Consider the following 18,984-nt stretch of genomic DNA (forward strand, 5'->3'; position numbering starts at 1 on the left):
TTGGATTTGCCCCCATCAGACTCATACTTTCGCATTCTTCACATACTTGTTGAACAGATCCTGGGTTTTTTTTGGCTTGGTTCAGGTAGTAATGCGGTAATACACTGAAACAGTCCACTAAATCTGATTTCGATCATTATGTTAGAGGATAACGCATGTTAGGTCTAGGCTAGGGCTTGGATTTGCCCTCATCAGACTCATACTTCCGCATATTTCTCATACTTGTTGGCCAGATCCTGGGCTTTTTCTGGTTTGGATCACGTAGTAATGTGGTACCACAATGAAACTGTCCATTAAACCTGGTTTCGATCCATATTACTGAGGATAACGCATGTTAGGTCTAGGTTAGGTCTTGGATTTGCCCTCATCGGACTCATACTTTCACAATTTTCGCATACCTGTTGGCCAGATCCCGGGCTTTTTCAGGTTTGGATCACGTGGTAATGAGGTATCACACTGAAACAGTCCATTAACCCTGGTCTCGATCAATATTTCAGAGGACAACACATGTTAGGTCTGGGTTAGGTCTGGGATTTGCACTCATCAGGCTCATACTTTCGTATATTTCACATACTTGATGGCCAGATTCTGGGCTTCTTTTGGTTTGAATCACGTAGTAATGTGGTACCACACTGAAACAATCGATTAAACATGGTTTTGATCAATATTTTAGAGGATAACACATGTTAGGTCTCAGTTAGGTCTAGGATTTGCCCTCATCAGGCTCATACTTTCGCATTCCTCAAGTACTTGATGAACAGATCCTGGGCTTTTTCTGGTTTGGATCACGTAGTAATATGGTACCACACTGAAACAGTCGACTAAACCTGGTCTCGATCAATATTTTTGAGGATAACACATGTTCGGTCCAGGTTACGCCTGGGATTTGCCCCCATCACTCTCATACTTTCGCATTCATCACATACTTGTTGAACAGATCCTGGGTTTTCTGGTTTGGATCACGTAGTAATGTGGTACCACACTGAAACAGTCGACTAAACCTGGTCTCGATCAATATTTTAGAGGATAACGCATGTTAGGTCTAGGTTAGGGCTTGGATTTGCCCTCATCAGACTCATACTTTCGCATATTTCTCATACTTGATGGCCAGATCCTGGGTTTTCTGGTTTGGATCACGTGGTAATGTGGTACCACACTGAAACATACACTTAAACCTGGTCTGGATCAATATTTTAGAGTATAACGCATGTTAGGTCTGGGTTAGGTCTAGTATTTGCCCTCATCAGGCTCACACTTTCGCATATTTCTCATACCTGTTGGCCAGATCCAGGGTTTTTTCGGGATTGGATCACGCACTAATATGGTACCACACCGAAGCTGCCAATTAAACCTGGTTTCGATCAATATTTTAGAGGATAACGCTTGTTAGGTCTAGGCAACGCCTGGGATTTGCCCTCATCAGACGCATACTTTCGAATTCTTCAGATAATTGTTGAACAGATCCTGGATTTTCTGGTTTGGATCACGTAGTAATGTGGTACCACACTGAAACATTCGACTAAACCTGGTCTCGATTAATATTTTAGAGGATAACGCATGTTAGGTCTAGGTTAGGGCTTGGATTTGCCCCCATCAGACTCATACTTTCGCATTCTTCACATACTTGTTGAACAGATCCTGGGTTTTTTCTGGTTTGTTTCACGTAGTAATGCGGTACTACACTGAAACAGTCCACTAAAACTGATTTCGATCATTATATTAGATGATAACGCATGTTAGGTCTAGGTTTGGGCTTGGATTTGCCGTCATCAGACTCATACTTTCGCATATTTCTCATACTTGTTGGCCAAATCCTGGGCTTTTTCTGGTTTGGATCACGTAGTAATGTGGTACCACACTCAAACAGTCGACTAAACCTGGTCTCGATCAATATTCTAGAGGATAACTCATGTTAGGTCTGCATTAGGTCTGGGATTTGCCCTCATCACTGTCATACTTTCGTATTCTTCACATACTTGTTGAACAGATCCTGGGTTTTTTCTGGTTTGGATCACGTGGCAATGTGGTACCACACTGAAACAGTCGATTAAACATGGTTTTGATCTTTATTTTAGAGGATAACACATGTTAGGTCTGAGTTGGGTCTAGAATGTGCCCTCATCAGGCTCATACTTTCGCATATTTCTCTTACTTGTTGGCCAGATCCTGGGCTTTTTCTTGTTCGGATCACGTAGTAACGTGGTACCACACTGAAACAGTCGACTAAACCTGGTCTCGATCAATATTTTAGAGGATAACGCATGTTAGGTCTGGATTAGGTCTGGGATTTGCACTCATCAGGGTCATACTTTCGCATATTTCACATACTTGATGGCCAGATCCTGGGCTTTTTCTTGTTTGGATCACGTAGTAATGCGGTACTACACTGAAACAGTCCACTAAATCTGGTTTCGAACATTATATTAGAGGATAACGCATGTTAGGTCTAGGTTAGGCCTGGGATTTGCCCTGATATGACGAATACTTTCGAATTCTTCAGATAATTGTTGAACAGATCCTGGGTTTTTTCCGGTTTGGATCACGTAGTAATGTGGTACCACACTGAAACAGTCGACTAAACCTGATCTCGATCAATATTTTAGAGGATAACGCATGTTAGGTCTAGGTTAGGGCTTGGATTTGCCCCCATCAGACTCATACCTTCGCATTCTTCACATACTTGCTGAACAGATCCTGGGTTTTTTCTGGTTTGGATCACGTAGTAATGTGGTACCACACTGAAACAATCGATTAAACATGGTTTTGATCAATATTTTAGAGGATAACACATGTTAGGTCTCAGTTAGGTCTAGGATTTGCCTTCATCAGGCTCATACTTTCGCATTCCTCAAGTACTTGTTGAACAGATCCTGGGTTTTTTCTGGTTTGGTTCACGTAGTAATGCGGTACTACACTGAAACAGTCCACTAAATCTGATTTCGATCATTATAGTAGAGGATAACGCATGTTAGGTCTAGGTTAGGGCTTGGATTTGCCCTCATCAGACTCATACTTTCGCATATTTCTCATACCTGTTGGCCAGATCCTGGGCTTTTTCTGGTTTAGATCACGTAGTAATGTGGTACCGCACTGAAACATTCGTTTAAACCTGGTCTGGTTCAATATTCTAGAGTATAACGCATGTCAGGTCTGGGTTAGGTCTAGGATTTGCCGTCATCAGAGTCATACTTTCGCAGTTTTAACATACATGTTGATCTGATCGAGGGTTTTTTCTGCTTTGGATCACGTAGTAAAGTGGTACCACACTGGAACAGTCAATTAAACCTGGTTTCGAACAATGTTTTAGAGGGTAACGCAAGTTAGGTCTAGGTTAGGCCTGGGATTTGCCCACATCAGGGTCATTCTTTCACATTTTTCGCATACTTGCTGCACCGATCCCTGGCTTTTACTGGTTTGGATCACGTTCTAATGTGGTATCACAATGAAACAGTCCATTAAATCTGGTTTCGATCAATATATTAGAGGATAACGCATGTTAGGTCTAGGTTACGCCTGCGATTTGCCCTCATCAGACTCATACTTTCGCATTGCTCACATACTTGTTGAGCAGATCCTGGGTTTTTTCTGGTTTGGAACCCGTTGTAAAGTGGTATCACACTGAAACAGTCGATTAATCCTAGTCTCGACCAACATTTTATAGGATAACGCAAGTTTGGTTTGGGATAGATCTGGGATCTACCCTCATCAGGCTGATACCTTCGCATTTTTCACATACTTGTTGATCAGATCCTGGGCTTTTCTGGTTTGGATCACGTAGTAATGTGGTACCACACTGAAACAGTCCATTAAACATGGTTTCGATCAATGTTTTAGAGGATAACGCATGTTAGGTCTAGGTTAGGCCTGGGATTTGCCCTCATCAGGGTCATATTTTCACACTTTTCACATACTTGTTGAGCAGATCCTGGGTTCTTTTCTGGATTGGATCACGTAGTAATGTGGTACCACACTGAAACTGTCAATTAAACCTGGTTTCCGTCAATTTTTTAGAGGATAACACATGTTAGGTCTAGGTTAGGTCTAGGATTTGCCCTCATCAGCCTCATACTTTCGCATTCTTCACATACTTCTTGAACAGAACCTGGGGTTTTCTGGCTTCGATCACGTAGTAATGTGGTACCACACTGAAACAGTCAATTAAACCTGGTTTCGATCAATACTTTAGAGGATAACGCAAGCTAGGTCAGGGATGGGTCTGGGATCTGCCCCCATCAGGCTCATACTTTCGCATATTTCTCATACTTGATGGCCAGATTCTGAGCTTTTTTTGGCTTGGATCACGTATTAATGTGGTGCCACACTGAAATAGTCACTTCAACCTGGTTCCGATTAATATTTTGGAGGATAACACCGGTTAGGTCTGGGTTACGTCTGGTATTTGCATTTATCTGCCTCATACTTTCGCATTCTTCACATACTTGTTGAACAGATCCTGGGTTTTTTCTAGTTTGGATCACGTAGTAATGTGGTACCACACAGAAACAGTCCATTAAATCTGGTTTCGATCAATATACTAGAGTATAACGCATGTTAGGTCTTGGTTACGCCTGGGATTTGCCCTCACCAGACTCATACTTTCGCATTCTTCGCATACTTGTTGGCCAGACCCTGGGTTTTTTCTGGTTTGGATCACGTAGTAATCTGGTACTACACCGAAACAGGCAGTTAAACCTGGCTTCAATTTATATTAAAAAGTATAACAGGGGTTAGTTCTGGGTTACGTCTGGTACTTGCAATGATCTGCCTTATACTTTCGCGTTTTTCGCATACTTGATGGCCACATCCAGGGCTTTTTCTGGTTTGGATCACGTATTAATGTGGTGCCACACTGAAATAGTCACTTCAACCTGGTTCCGATTAATATTTTGGAGGATAACACCGGTTAGGTCTGGGTTACGTCTGGTATTTGCATTTATCTGCCTCATACTTTCGCATTTTTCGCATACTTGTTGGCCAGATCCTGGGTTTTTTCTGGTTTGGATCACGTATTAATGTGGTGCCACACTGAAATAGTCACTTCATCCTGGTTCCGATTAATATTTTGGATGATAACACCGGTTAGGTCTGGGTTACGTCTGGTATTTGCAATCATCTGGCTCATACTTTAGCATTCTTCGCATACTTGTTGGCCAGACTCTGTGTTTTTTCCGGGTATGGATCACGTAGTAATGTGGTACTACACCGAAACAGGCAATTAAACCTGGTCTCGATTTATATTTAATAGTACAACAGGGGTTAGGTCTGGGTTACGTCTGGTATTTGCAATGATCTGCCTCATACTTTCGCAATTTTCGCATACTTGTTGGCCAGATCCTGGGCTTTTTCTGGTTAGGATAACTTATTGGTGTGGTGCCACACTGAAATAGTCAATTAAACCTTGTTCCGACTAATATTTTAGAGGCTTACGTCGGTTATGTCTGGGTTAGGTCTGGTATTTGCTATCATCTAGCTCATACTTTCGCATTTTTCGCATACTTGATGGGCCAGATCCTGGGCTTTTTCTGATTTGGATCTGGTAGTAATGTGGTACCACACTGAAGCAGTCAATTAAACCTGGTTTCGATCAATATTTTAGAGGATAACACCGGTTAGCTCTGGGTTAGGTCTGGTATTTGCCATCATCTAGCTCATACTTTCGCATTTTTCGCATACTTGATGGCCAGATCCTGGGCTTTTTCTGGTTTGGATCACGTAGTGATGTGGTACTTCACTGAAACAGTCAATTAAACCTGGTTTCGATGAATATTTTACAGGACAACACCGGTTATGTATGCGTTACGTCTGGTATTTGCAATGATCTGCCTCATACTTTCGCATTTTTCGCATACTTGTTGGCCAGATCCTGGGCTTTTTCTGGTTAGGATAACATATTGGTGTGGTGCCACACTGAAATAGTAAATTCAACCTGGATTCGATCAATATACTAGAGTATAACGCATGTTAGGTCTTGGTTACGCCTGGGATTTGCCCTCACCAGACTCATACTTTCGCATTCTTCGCATACTTGTTGGCCAGACCCTGGGTTTTTTCTGGTTTGGATCACGTAGTAATCTGGTACTACACCGAAACAGGCAGTTAAACCTGGCTTCAATTTATATTAAAAAGTATAACAGGGGTTAGTTCTGGGTTACGTCTGGTACTTGCAATGATCTGCCTTATACTTTCGCGTTTTTCGCATACTTGATGGCCACATCCAGGGCTTTTTCTGGTTTGGATCACGTAGTAATGTGGTACCACACTCAAACAGTCGACTAAACCTGGTCTCGATCAATATTCTAGAGGATAACTCATGTTAGGTCTGCATTAGGTCTGGGATTTGCCCTCATCACTGTCATACTTTCGTATTCTTCACATACTTGTTGAACAGATCCTGGGTTTTTTCTGGTTTGGATCACGTGGCAATGTGGTACCACACTGAAACAGTCGATTAAACATGGTTTTGATCTTTATTTTAGAGGATAACACATGTTAGGTCTGAGTTGGGTCTAGAATGTGCCCTCATCAGGCTCATACTTTCGCATATTTCTCTTACTTGTTGGCCAGATCCTGGGCTTTTTCTTGTTCGGATCACGTAGTAACGTGGTACCACACTGAAACAGTCGACTAAACCTGGTCTCGATCAATATTTTAGAGGATAACGCATGTTAGGTCTGGATTAGGTCTGGGATTTGCACTCATCAGGGTCATACTTTCGCATATTTCACATACTTGATGGCCAGATCCTGGGCTTTTTCTTGTTTGGATCACGTAGTAATGCGGTACTACACTGAAACAGTCCACTAAATCTGGTTTCGAACATTATATTAGAGGATAACGCATGTTAGGTCTAGGTTAGGCCTGGGATTTGCCCTGATATGACGAATACTTTCGAATTCTTCAGATAATTGTTGAACAGATCCTGGGTTTTTTCCGGTTTGGATCACGTAGTAATGTGGTACCACACTGAAACAGTCGACTAAACCTGATCTCGATCAATATTTTAGAGGATAACGCATGTTAGGTCTAGGTTAGGGCTTGGATTTGCCCCCATCAGACTCATACCTTCGCATTCTTCACATACTTGCTGAACAGATCCTGGGTTTTTTCTGGTTTGGATCACGTAGTAATGTGGTACCACACTGAAACAATCGATTAAACATGGTTTTGATCAATATTTTAGAGGATAACACATGTTAGGTCTCAGTTAGGTCTAGGATTTGCCTTCATCAGGCTCATACTTTCGCATTCCTCAAGTACTTGTTGAACAGATCCTGGGTTTTTTCTGGTTTGGTTCACGTAGTAATGCGGTACTACACTGAAACAGTCCACTAAATCTGATTTCGATCATTATAGTAGAGGATAACGCATGTTAGGTCTAGGTTAGGGCTTGGATTTGCCCTCATCAGACTCATACTTTCGCATATTTCTCATACCTGTTGGCCAGATCCTGGGCTTTTTCTGGTTTAGATCACGTAGTAATGTGGTACCGCACTGAAACATTCGTTTAAACCTGGTCTGGTTCAATATTCTAGAGTATAACGCATGTCAGGTCTGGGTTAGGTCTAGGATTTGCCGTCATCAGAGTCATACTTTCGCAGTTTTAACATACATGTTGATCTGATCGAGGGTTTTTTCTGCTTTGGATCACGTAGTAAAGTGGTACCACACTGGAACAGTCAATTAAACCTGGTTTCGAACAATGTTTTAGAGGGTAACGCAAGTTAGGTCTAGGTTAGGCCTGGGATTTGCCCACATCAGGGTCATTCTTTCACATTTTTCGCATACTTGCTGCACCGATCCCTGGCTTTTACTGGTTTGGATCACGTTCTAATGTGGTATCACAATGAAACAGTCCATTAAATCTGGTTTCGATCAATATATTAGAGGATAACGCATGTTAGGTCTAGGTTACGCCTGCGATTTGCCCTCATCAGACTCATACTTTCGCATTGCTCACATACTTGTTGAGCAGATCCTGGGTTTTTTCTGGTTTGGAACCCGTTGTAAAGTGGTATCACACTGAAACAGTCGATTAATCCTAGTCTCGACCAACATTTTATAGGATAACGCAAGTTTGGTTTGGGATAGATCTGGGATCTACCCTCATCAGGCTGATACCTTCGCATTTTTCACATACTTGTTGATCAGATCCTGGGCTTTTCTGGTTTGGATCACGTAGTAATGTGGTACCACACTGAAACAGTCCATTAAACATGGTTTCGATCAATGTTTTAGAGGATAACGCATGTTAGGTCTAGGTTAGGCCTGGGATTTGCCCTCATCAGGGTCATATTTTCACACTTTTCACATACTTGTTGAGCAGATCCTGGGTTCTTTTCTGGATTGGATCACGTAGTAATGTGGTACCACACTGAAACTGTCAATTAAACCTGGTTTCCGTCAATTTTTTAGAGGATAACACATGTTAGGTCTAGGTTAGGTCTAGGATTTGCCCTCATCAGCCTCATACTTTCGCATTCTTCACATACTTCTTGAACAGAACCTGGGGTTTTCTGGCTTCGATCACGTAGTAATGTGGTACCACACTGAAACAGTCAATTAAACCTGGTTTCGATCAATACTTTAGAGGATAACGCAAGCTAGGTCAGGGATGGGTCTGGGATCTGCCCCCATCAGGCTCATACTTTCGCATATTTCTCATACTTGATGGCCAGATTCTGAGCTTTTTTTGGCTTGGATCACGTATTAATGTGGTGCCACACTGAAATAGTCACTTCAACCTGGTTCCGATTAATATTTTGGAGGATAACACCGGTTAGGTCTGGGTTACGTCTGGTATTTGCATTTATCTGCCTCATACTTTCGCATTCTTCACATACTTGTTGAACAGATCCTGGGTTTTTTCTAGTTTGGATCACGTAGTAATGTGGTACCACACAGAAACAGTCCATTAAATCTGGTTTCGATCAATATACTAGAGTATAACGCATGTTAGGTCTTGGTTACGCCTGGGATTTGCCCTCACCAGACTCATACTTTCGCATTCTTCGCATACTTGTTGGCCAGACCCTGGGTTTTTTCTGGTTTGGATCACGTAGTAATCTGGTACTACACCGAAACAGGCAGTTAAACCTGGCTTCAATTTATATTAAAAAGTATAACAGGGGTTAGTTCTGGGTTACGTCTGGTACTTGCAATGATCTGCCTTATACTTTCGCGTTTTTCGCATACTTGATGGCCACATCCAGGGCTTTTTCTGGTTTGGATCACGTATTAATGTGGTGCCACACTGAAATAGTCACTTCAACCTGGTTCCGATTAATATTTTGGAGGATAACACCGGTTAGGTCTGGGTTACGTCTGGTATTTGCATTTATCTGCCTCATACTTTCGCATTTTTCGCATACTTGTTGGCCAGATCCTGGGTTTTTTCTGGTTTGGATCACGTATTAATGTGGTGCCACACTGAAATAGTCACTTCATCCTGGTTCCGATTAATATTTTGGATGATAACACCGGTTAGGTCTGGGTTACGTCTGGTATTTGCAATCATCTGGCTCATACTTTAGCATTCTTCGCATACTTGTTGGCCAGACTCTGTGTTTTTTCCGGGTATGGATCACGTAGTAATGTGGTACTACACCGAAACAGGCAATTAAACCTGGTCTCGATTTATATTTAATAGTACAACAGGGGTTAGGTCTGGGTTACGTCTGGTATTTGCAATGATCTGCCTCATACTTTCGCAATTTTCGCATACTTGTTGGCCAGATCCTGGGCTTTTTCTGGTTAGGATAACTTATTGGTGTGGTGCCACACTGAAATAGTCAATTAAACCTTGTTCCGACTAATATTTTAGAGGCTTACGTCGGTTATGTCTGGGTTAGGTCTGGTATTTGCTATCATCTAGCTCATACTTTCGCATTTTTCGCATACTTGATGGGCCAGATCCTGGGCTTTTTCTGATTTGGATCTGGTAGTAATGTGGTACCACACTGAAGCAGTCAATTAAACCTGGTTTCGATCAATATTTTAGAGGATAACACCGGTTAGCTCTGGGTTAGGTCTGGTATTTGCCATCATCTAGCTCATACTTTCGCATTTTTCGCATACTTGATGGCCAGATCCTGGGCTTTTTCTGGTTTGGATCACGTAGTGATGTGGTACTTCACTGAAACAGTCAATTAAACCTGGTTTCGATGAATATTTTACAGGACAACACCGGTTATGTATGCGTTACGTCTGGTATTTGCAATGATCTGCCTCATACTTTCGCATTTTTCGCATACTTGTTGGCCAGATCCTGGGCTTTTTCTGGTTAGGATAACATATTGGTGTGGTGCCACACTGAAATAGTAAATTCAACCTGGATTCGATCAATATACTAGAGTATAACGCATGTTAGGTCTTGGTTACGCCTGGGATTTGCCCTCACCAGACTCATACTTTCGCATTCTTCGCATACTTGTTGGCCAGACCCTGGGTTTTTTCTGGTTTGGATCACGTAGTAATCTGGTACTACACCGAAACAGGCAGTTAAACCTGGTTTCGATCAATATTTTAGAGAATAACACTAGTTATCTCTGGGTTAGGTCTCGTATTTGCAATCATCTGGCTCATACTTTTGCATTCTTCGCATATTTGTTGGCCAGATCCTGGGTTTTTTCTGGTTTGGATCACGTATTAATGTGGTGCCACACTGAAATAGTCACTTCAACCTGGTTACGATTAATATTTTGGAGGATAACACCGGTTAGGTCTGGGTTACGTCTGGTATTTGCAATCATCGGGCTCGTACTTTCGCATTCTTCGCATACTTGTTGGCCACATCCAGGGCTTTTTCTGGTTTGGATCACGTATTAATGTGGTGCCACACTGAAATAGTCACTTCAACCTGGTTCCGATTAATATTTTGGAGGATAACACCGGTTAGGTCTGGGTTACGTCTGGTATTTGCATTTATCTGCCTCATACTTTCGCATTTTTCGCATACTTGTTGGCCAGATCCTGGGTTTTTTCTGGTTTGGATCACGTATTAATGTGGTGCCACACTGAAATAGTCACTTCATCCTGGTTCCGATTAATATTTTGGATGATAACACCGGTTAGGTCTGGGTTACGTCTGGTATTTGCAATCATCTGGCTCATACTTTAGCATTCTTCGCATACTTGTTGGCCAGACTCTGTGTTTTTTCCGGGTATGGATCACGTAGTAATGTGGTACTACACCGAAACAGGCAATTAAACCTGGTCTCGATTTATATTTAATAGTACAACAGGGGTTAGGTCTGGGTTACGTCTGGTATTTGCAATGATCTGCCTCATACTTTCGCAATTTTCGCATACTTGTTGGCCAGATCCTGGGCTTTTTCTGGTTAGGATAACTTATTGGTGTGGTGCCACACTGAAATAGTCAATTAAACCTTGTTCCGACTAATATTTTAGAGGCTTACGCCGGTTATGTCTGGGTTAGGTCTGGTATTTGCTATCATCTAGCTCATACTTTCGCATTTTTCGCATACTTGATGGGCCAGATCCTGGGCTTTTTCTGATTTGGATCTGGTAGTAATGTGGTACCACACTGAAGCAGTCAATTAAACCTGGTTTCGATCAATATTTTAGAGGATAACACCGGTTAGCTCTGGGTTAGGTCTGGTATTTGCCATCATCTAGCTCATACTTTCGCATTTTTCGCATACTTGATGGCCAGATCCTGGGCTTTTTCTGGTTTGGATCACGTAGTGATGTGGTACTTCACTGAAACAGTCAATTAAACCTGGTTTCGATGAATATTTTACAGGACAACCCCGGTTATGTATGCGTTACGTCTGGTATTTGCAATGATCTGCCTCATACTTTCGCATTTTTCGCATACTTGTTGGCCAGATCCTGGGCTTTTTCTGGTTAGGATAACATATTGGTGTGGTACCACACTGAAATAGTCAATTAAACCTTGTTCCGACTAATATTTTAGAGGCTTACGCAGGTTATGTCTGGGTTAGGTCTGGTATTTGCCATCATCTAGCTCATACTTTCGCATTTTTCGCATACTTGATGGGCCAGATCCAGGGCTTTTTCTGATTTGGATCTGGTAGTAATGTGGTACCACACTGAAGCAGTCAATTAAACCTGGTTTCGATCAATATTTTAGAGGATAACACCGGTTTGCTCTGGGTTAGGTCTGGTATTCGCAATCATCTGACGCATACCTTCGCATTCTTCGCATGTTTGTTGGCCGGATCCTGGGTATTTTCTCGTTTTCATCACGAAGTAATGTGGTAGCACACTGAAACTGTCAATTAAACCTGGTTTCGATCAATATTTTAGAGAATAACACTAGTTATCTCTGGGTTAGGTCTCGTATTTGCAATCATCTGGCTCATACTTTTGCATTCTTCGCATATTTGTTGGCCAGATCCTGGGTTTTTTCTGGTTTGGATCACGTATTAATGTGGTGCCACACTGAAATAGTCACTTCAACCTGGTTACGATTAATATTTTGGAGGATAACACCGGTTAGGTCTGGGTTACGTCTGGTATTTGCAATCATCGGGCTCGTACTTTCGCATTCTTCGCATACTTGTTGGCCAGATCCTGGGCTTTTTCTGGTTTGGATCAGGTAGTAATGTGGTACCACACTGAAACAGTCAATGAAACCTGGATTCGATCAATATTTTAGAGGATAACACCGGTTAGTTCTGGGTTACGTCTGGTATTTGCAATCATCTGCCTCATAGTTTCCCAAATTTTCGCATACTTGTTGGCCAGATCCTGGGTTCTTTTCTAGCTACGATCACGTACTAAAGTGGCACCAGAATGTAACAGTCAAGTAAACTTGATTTCGATCAATATTTTAGAGGATTACACCGGTTAGCTTTGGGTTAGGTCTGGAATTTGCAATCATCTGGCTCATAGTTTAGCATTCTTCGCATACTTGTTGGCCAGATCCTGGGTATTTTCTCGTTTTGATCACGTAGTGATGTAGTACCACACTGAAACAGCCAATTAAACCTGGTTTCGATCAATATTCTAGAGGACAACACCGGTTAGCTCTGGGTTAGGTCTGGTATTTGCAATCATCTGGCTCATACTTTCGCATTCTTCGCATACTTGTTGACTATATCCTGGGTTTTTTCTGGTTTGGATCACGTAGTAATGTGGTACCACACTGTAACAGTCAATTAAACCTGGCCTGGATTTATATTTAAAAGTATATCAGGGGTTAGGTCTGGGTTTCGTCTGGGATTTGCTTTCATCTGCCTCATACTTTCGCATTTTTCGCATACTTGTTGGCCAGATCCGGGGCTTTTTCTGGTTAGGATAACATATTGGTGTGGTACCACACTGAAATTGTCAATTAAACCTTGTTCCGACTAATATTTTAGAGGCTTACGCCGGTTATGTCTGGGTTAGGTCTGGTATTTGCCATCATCTAGCTCATACTTTCGCATTTTTCGCATACTTGATGGCCAGATCCTGGGTATTTTCTAGTTTGAGTCATGTACTAATGTGGTGCCACACTGAAATAGTCAATTCAACCTGGATTCGATCAATATTTTAGAAGATAACACCGGTTAGAACAGGGTTACGTCTGGTATTTGCATTCACCTGCCTCATACTTTCGCATTTTCCGCATACTGGTTGGCCAGATCCTGGGTTTCTTTCTGGTTAGGATCACGTACTAATGTGGTACCACACTGAATTAGTCAATTAAACCTGGGTTCGATCAATATGCTAGAGGATAACACCGGTTAGGTCCGTGTTAGGTCTGGTATTTGGCATCATCTTGCTCATACTTTCGCATTTTTCGCATACTTGTTGCCCAGATCCTGGGCTTTTTCTGGTTTGGATCACGTAGTAATGTCGAACCACACTGAAACAGTCAATTAAACCAGGATTTGATCACTGCTTTAGGGGATTACACCGGATAGGTCTGGGGTATGTATGGGATTTGCGCTCGTCTGGCTCATACTTTCGCATTTTTAGCTTACTTGTTGGCCAGATACTAGGTATTTTCTGCTTAGGATCACGTATTAATGTGGTGACACAGTGAAATATTAAGTTCAACCTGGATTCGATCAATATTTTGGAGGATAACACCGGTTAGGTCTGGGTTACGTCTGGTATTTGCAATCATCTGCCTCACACTTTTGCATTTTTCGCATACTTGTTGGCCAGATCCTGGGCTTTTTCTGGTTTGTATCACGTAGTAGTGTTGTAGCACACTGAAACAATCAATTAAACCTGGTTCCGATTAATATTATAGGGGATAACACCGGTTAGGTCTGTGTTAGGTCTGGTATTTGGCATGATCTAGCTCATACTTTCGCATTTTCCGCATACTTGGTGGCCAGATCCTGGGCTTTCTCTGGTTTGGATCACATAGTAATGTGGTATCACACTGAATTAGACAATTAAACCTGATTTCGATCATATTTTAGAGGATAACACCGGATAGGTTTGTGTTAGGTCCAGCATTTGGCTTCATCTAGCTCATACTTTCGCATTTTTCGCATACCTGTTAGCCAGATCCTGAGCTTTTTCTGGTTTGGATCACGTAGAAATGTGGTACCACACTGGAGCAGTCAATTAAGCCTGACCTCGATCAGTATTTTAGAAGATAACACCGGTTACCTCTGGGTTAGGTCTAGGATTTGCCCCCATCAGGGTCATACTTTCGCAGTTTTAACATATATGTTGACCTGATCGAGGGTATTTTCTGTTTTGCATCACGTAGTAAAGTGGTACCACCATGAAACAGCCAATTAAACCTGGTTTCAATCAATATTTTAGAGGATAACGCAAGTTAGGTCTGGGATATGTCTGGGATTTGCCCTGATCAGGCTCATACTTTTCGTTTTTCAGATACTTGTTGAACAGATCCTGGGTTTTTTCTGGCTTCGATCACGTAGTAATGTGGTACCACACTGGAGCAGTCAATTAAGCCGGACATCGATCAGTATGTTAAAGTGTAACACCGGTTGGGTCACGTGCATGTCTAGGATTTGCCCTGGTCTGGCTCATACTTTCTCTTTTTTTACATAGCTGTTGGCCTGATCCTGGGCTTTTTCTGGTTTGGATCACGTAGTAATGTGGTACCACACTGAATTAGTCAATTAAACCTGGTTTCGAACAATATTTTAGAGGATAACACCGGATAGGTCCGTGTTACGCCTGGTATTTGGCTTCATCTAGCTTATAATTTCGCATTTTTCGCATACTTGTTCGCCAGATCCTGGGCTTTTTCTGGTCTGGATCACGTAGCAGTATGGTACCAGACTGAAGCAGTCAATTAAACCTGGCCTCGATCAGTATGTTAAAGTATAACACCGGTTGGGACACGTGCATGTCTTGAATTTGCCTTCATCTGTCTCATACTTTCTGTTTTTTTACATACCCGTTGGCCTGATCCTGGGCTTTTCCTGGTTTGGATCACGTAGTAATGTGGTACCACACAGAAACAGTCAATTAAACCAGGATTTGATCAATACTTTAGGGGATAACACCGGATAGGTCTGGGGTATGTCTGGGATTTGCGCTCTTCTGGCTCATACTTTCGCATTTTTCCCTTACTTGTTGGCCAGATCCTGGGTATTTTCTCGTTTTGATCACGTAGTAATGTGGTACCACAACGAAGCAGTCAATTAAACCCGGTTCCGATTAATATTATAGGGGATAACGCCGGTTAGGTCCGTGTTAGGTCTGGTATATGGCATCATCTAGATCATACTTTCGCATTTTTCGCATACTCGTTGGCCAGATCCTGGGCTTTTTCTGGTTTGGATCACGTAGTAATGTCGAGCCACACTGAAACAGTCAATTAAACCAGGATTTGATCAATACTTTAGGGGATAACACCGGATAGGTCTGGGGTATGTCTGGGATTTGCGCTCATCTGGCTCATACTTTCGCATTTTTCGCATACTTGTTGGCCAGATCCTGGGTATTTTCTCGTTTTGATCACGTAGTAATGTGGTACCACAACGAAACAGTCAATGAAACCTGGTTCCGATTAATATTATAGGGGATAACGCCGGTTAGGTCTGGGTTAGGTCTAGTATTTGGCATCATCTAGCTCACACTTTCGCATTTTTCGCATACTTGTTGGGCAGATCTTTGGTTTCTTCTGCTTAGGATCACGTATTAATGTGGTGCCACACTGAAATAGTAAATTCAACCTGGATTTGATCAATACTTTAGAGGATAACACCCGATTGGTCTGGGTTACGTCTGGTATTTGCATTCATCTGCCTCATACTTTCGCATTTTTCGCATACTAGTTGGCCAGATCCTGGGCGTTTTTCTGGTTAGGATCACGTACTAATGTGGTATCACACTCAATTAGTCAATTAAACCTGGTATCGATCAATATTTTAGAGGATAACACCGGATAGGATTGTGTTAGGTCTGGTATTTGGCTTCATCTAGCTCATACTTTCGCATTTTCCGCATACTTGTTGGCCAGATCCTGGGCTTTTTCTGGTCTGGATCGCGTAGTAATGTGGTACCAGCATGAAACAGATCATTATACCTGGATTCGATCAATATTTTAGAGGATAACACCGGTTAGGTCTGGGTTACGTCTGGTATTTGCATTCACCTGCCTCATACTTTCGCATTTTTCGCATACTAGTTGGCCTGTCCCAGTGGAGTGGACGGCCGAGCTGGGGGTCACGCAGGAGGAGCTGGCAGCGGCCATCAGACGGCTCGGGGTTCGTAACACGGCCCCGGGTCCGGATGGTGTGCCCGGCCGGGTTTGGGTCTTGACCCAGGGCGTCCTTGGGGCCGACCTCAGGCGGTTGTTCGACCGCTGCCTGAGGGACGGGCGATTCCCCCCCAGTTGGAAGGTGGCGAGGATGGTCCTCCTCCGGAAGGAGGGTCGGCCCGCGGAGTCTCCCTCCGCATACCGGCCCATTTGTCTCCTCGACGAGGTGGGCAAGCTCTTCGAGCGTGTGATTGCTGCCCGCCTCGTCGAGCACCTGTCGCGGGGTGATCCCGGTCTGGCCGACTGCCAGTTCGGTTTCCGGGGGGGCCGATCGACTATCGACGCGATAGGTCGTGTGAGGGCCCTCTCGGAGGCGGCCGTCTCCCGGGGAGGGGTGGCATTGGCAATATCCTTGGATATTGCCAATGCCTTTAACACCCTCCCCTGGGAAGAGATAAGGAGGGGACTCGAATATCATCGAGTCCCCCCTTGTCTCAGGGCGGTCGTCGGGGATTATCTCCGCGGCAGGTGGATCGAGTATCCGGGCCGGGATGGTGATATGCGGAGGGAGGTGTACTGCGGTGTTCCGCAGGGGTCGGTCCTCGGGCCACTCCTGTGGAACATCGCGTACGACTCGGTGTTGCGGGCCGGCCTCCCCGACGGCGTCAGCACGGTGTGTTATGCGGATGACACACTGGTGCTGGCCGTCGCGGCGCACTGGGGGAGGGCCATGCGTCGCGCGGAGGAGGGGTCGCAACGCGTCGTCGACCGGATCAGGGGGATGGGGATGACGGTGGCGGTCCATAAGACCGAGGTGATTGCGTTTCATTCACCTCGGCAGGATCCGCCACCCCCTCTGATTCGGGTGGGTGGGGCTGACATCGAGGTGAAGCCCCAGATCAGGTATCTAGGGCTGATCCTCGATAGCCACTGGCGTTTCGAGAAGCATTTCCGCTGCCTGGTCCCCCGGTTGGAAAGGATGGTTGCGGCTCTGGGCCGGATCCTGCCCAACCTGGGGGGCCCGGCGGGCCGAGTTCGTCGCCTCTATGTGGCAGTGGTCCAGTCGGTGGCCCTATACGGGGCCCCCGTCTGGGCGGACGACCTGGCTGCCTCCCGGCGCAGCATGACTATGCTGCGTCGGGTGCAGAGGCGCATGGCGCTCAGGGTCGTCCGCGGGTATCGGACCATGTCACATGAGGCGGCGACGGTTCTAGCGGGGATGCCGCCCATGGACCTGCTCGCGCGGTCGCACGCGGTGATGTACCGGCACCGCGTCGACCGTCGCGCGGGGGTGGGGGCGGTCCCGGGCGGGCAGGAACCTGCTTGGGGCGATTTGAAGCGCCAGGCCCGGCAGTCCGTGTTGCTCGCGTGGCAGGAGCGGCTGGCTCTGCCAACCGCGGGGCACCGGACTGTCGGGGCTGTTCGGCCACTCCTGAAGGAGTGGCTGGACAGAGGCCATGGCAGCCTCACCTACCGGATGGCACAGGTATTTTCCGGGCATGGCAGCTTCGGAAGATACCTGTGCCGGATAGGGAAGGAGCCGACGGCGCGTTGCTGCCACTGCGACGCTGAGCAGGACACGGCGGATCATACCCTGGAGGTATGCCCCGCGTGGGAGGGGGAGCGCCGTGTCCTGGTCGGCGTCGTCGGGCGGGATGTCTCGCTGCCGGGCGTGGTGCGCGCCATGCTCGGCAGCGAGGAGAAGTGGAGGGCCGTGGCCTCCTTCTGCGAGAACGTAATGTTGCAGAAGGAGGCCGCGGGGAGGGAGCGCGAGCTTCAGCGGCGCGCTGAAGCTTGCGCTCGTGCGGTGGCCCGAGGTCGTCGCCCGGTCGCGAGGCGTCGCGGGCGGCCGCCTCGGCGTGGCGGATGACCTAGGCTGGGAGGGGGGTCCTGAGGGGACCCTCCTCCCGCCAGGCGGCGCCGGGTCGGACCGGTTGGGGGTAGGAGTGCCTCCCCCTACCGGTCCGACGCAAGGGGAGGCACCCTCGGCGGTCTGGTGCGGCCATGAACGCCCGGCCGCCGAGGGGTGGAAACGGGGTCGCGGGCGGTTGCGAGTTGGGGCTCGCAGCCGCCACTAAGCGCGGCCCCGGGACGGATAGCGGCGGGATGGAGTGGCCCCGTCCCGCCGCTATGAGGCAGTGTGTCTACTGGGGGGACCGATTGTCCCCCCGGGGGATGGGCGCGAAAGCGCGGGCACGGGGAGGATACCGGAAGAATGCTTCGAGCGATTCCCGGTATCCTCCCAAAGCGTGCCGAAGGGTCACCGTGGGGTTTTTAGTGGGTAGGTCCCGCGCCTGTCGTTGTACGGGCGCGGGGAA

This window comes from Colletes latitarsis, chromosome 4 (assembly GCF_051014445.1).
Source record: "Colletes latitarsis isolate SP2378_abdomen chromosome 4, iyColLati1, whole genome shotgun sequence".
In the NCBI taxonomy this organism is placed as follows: Eukaryota; Metazoa; Arthropoda; class Insecta; order Hymenoptera; family Colletidae; genus Colletes; species Colletes latitarsis.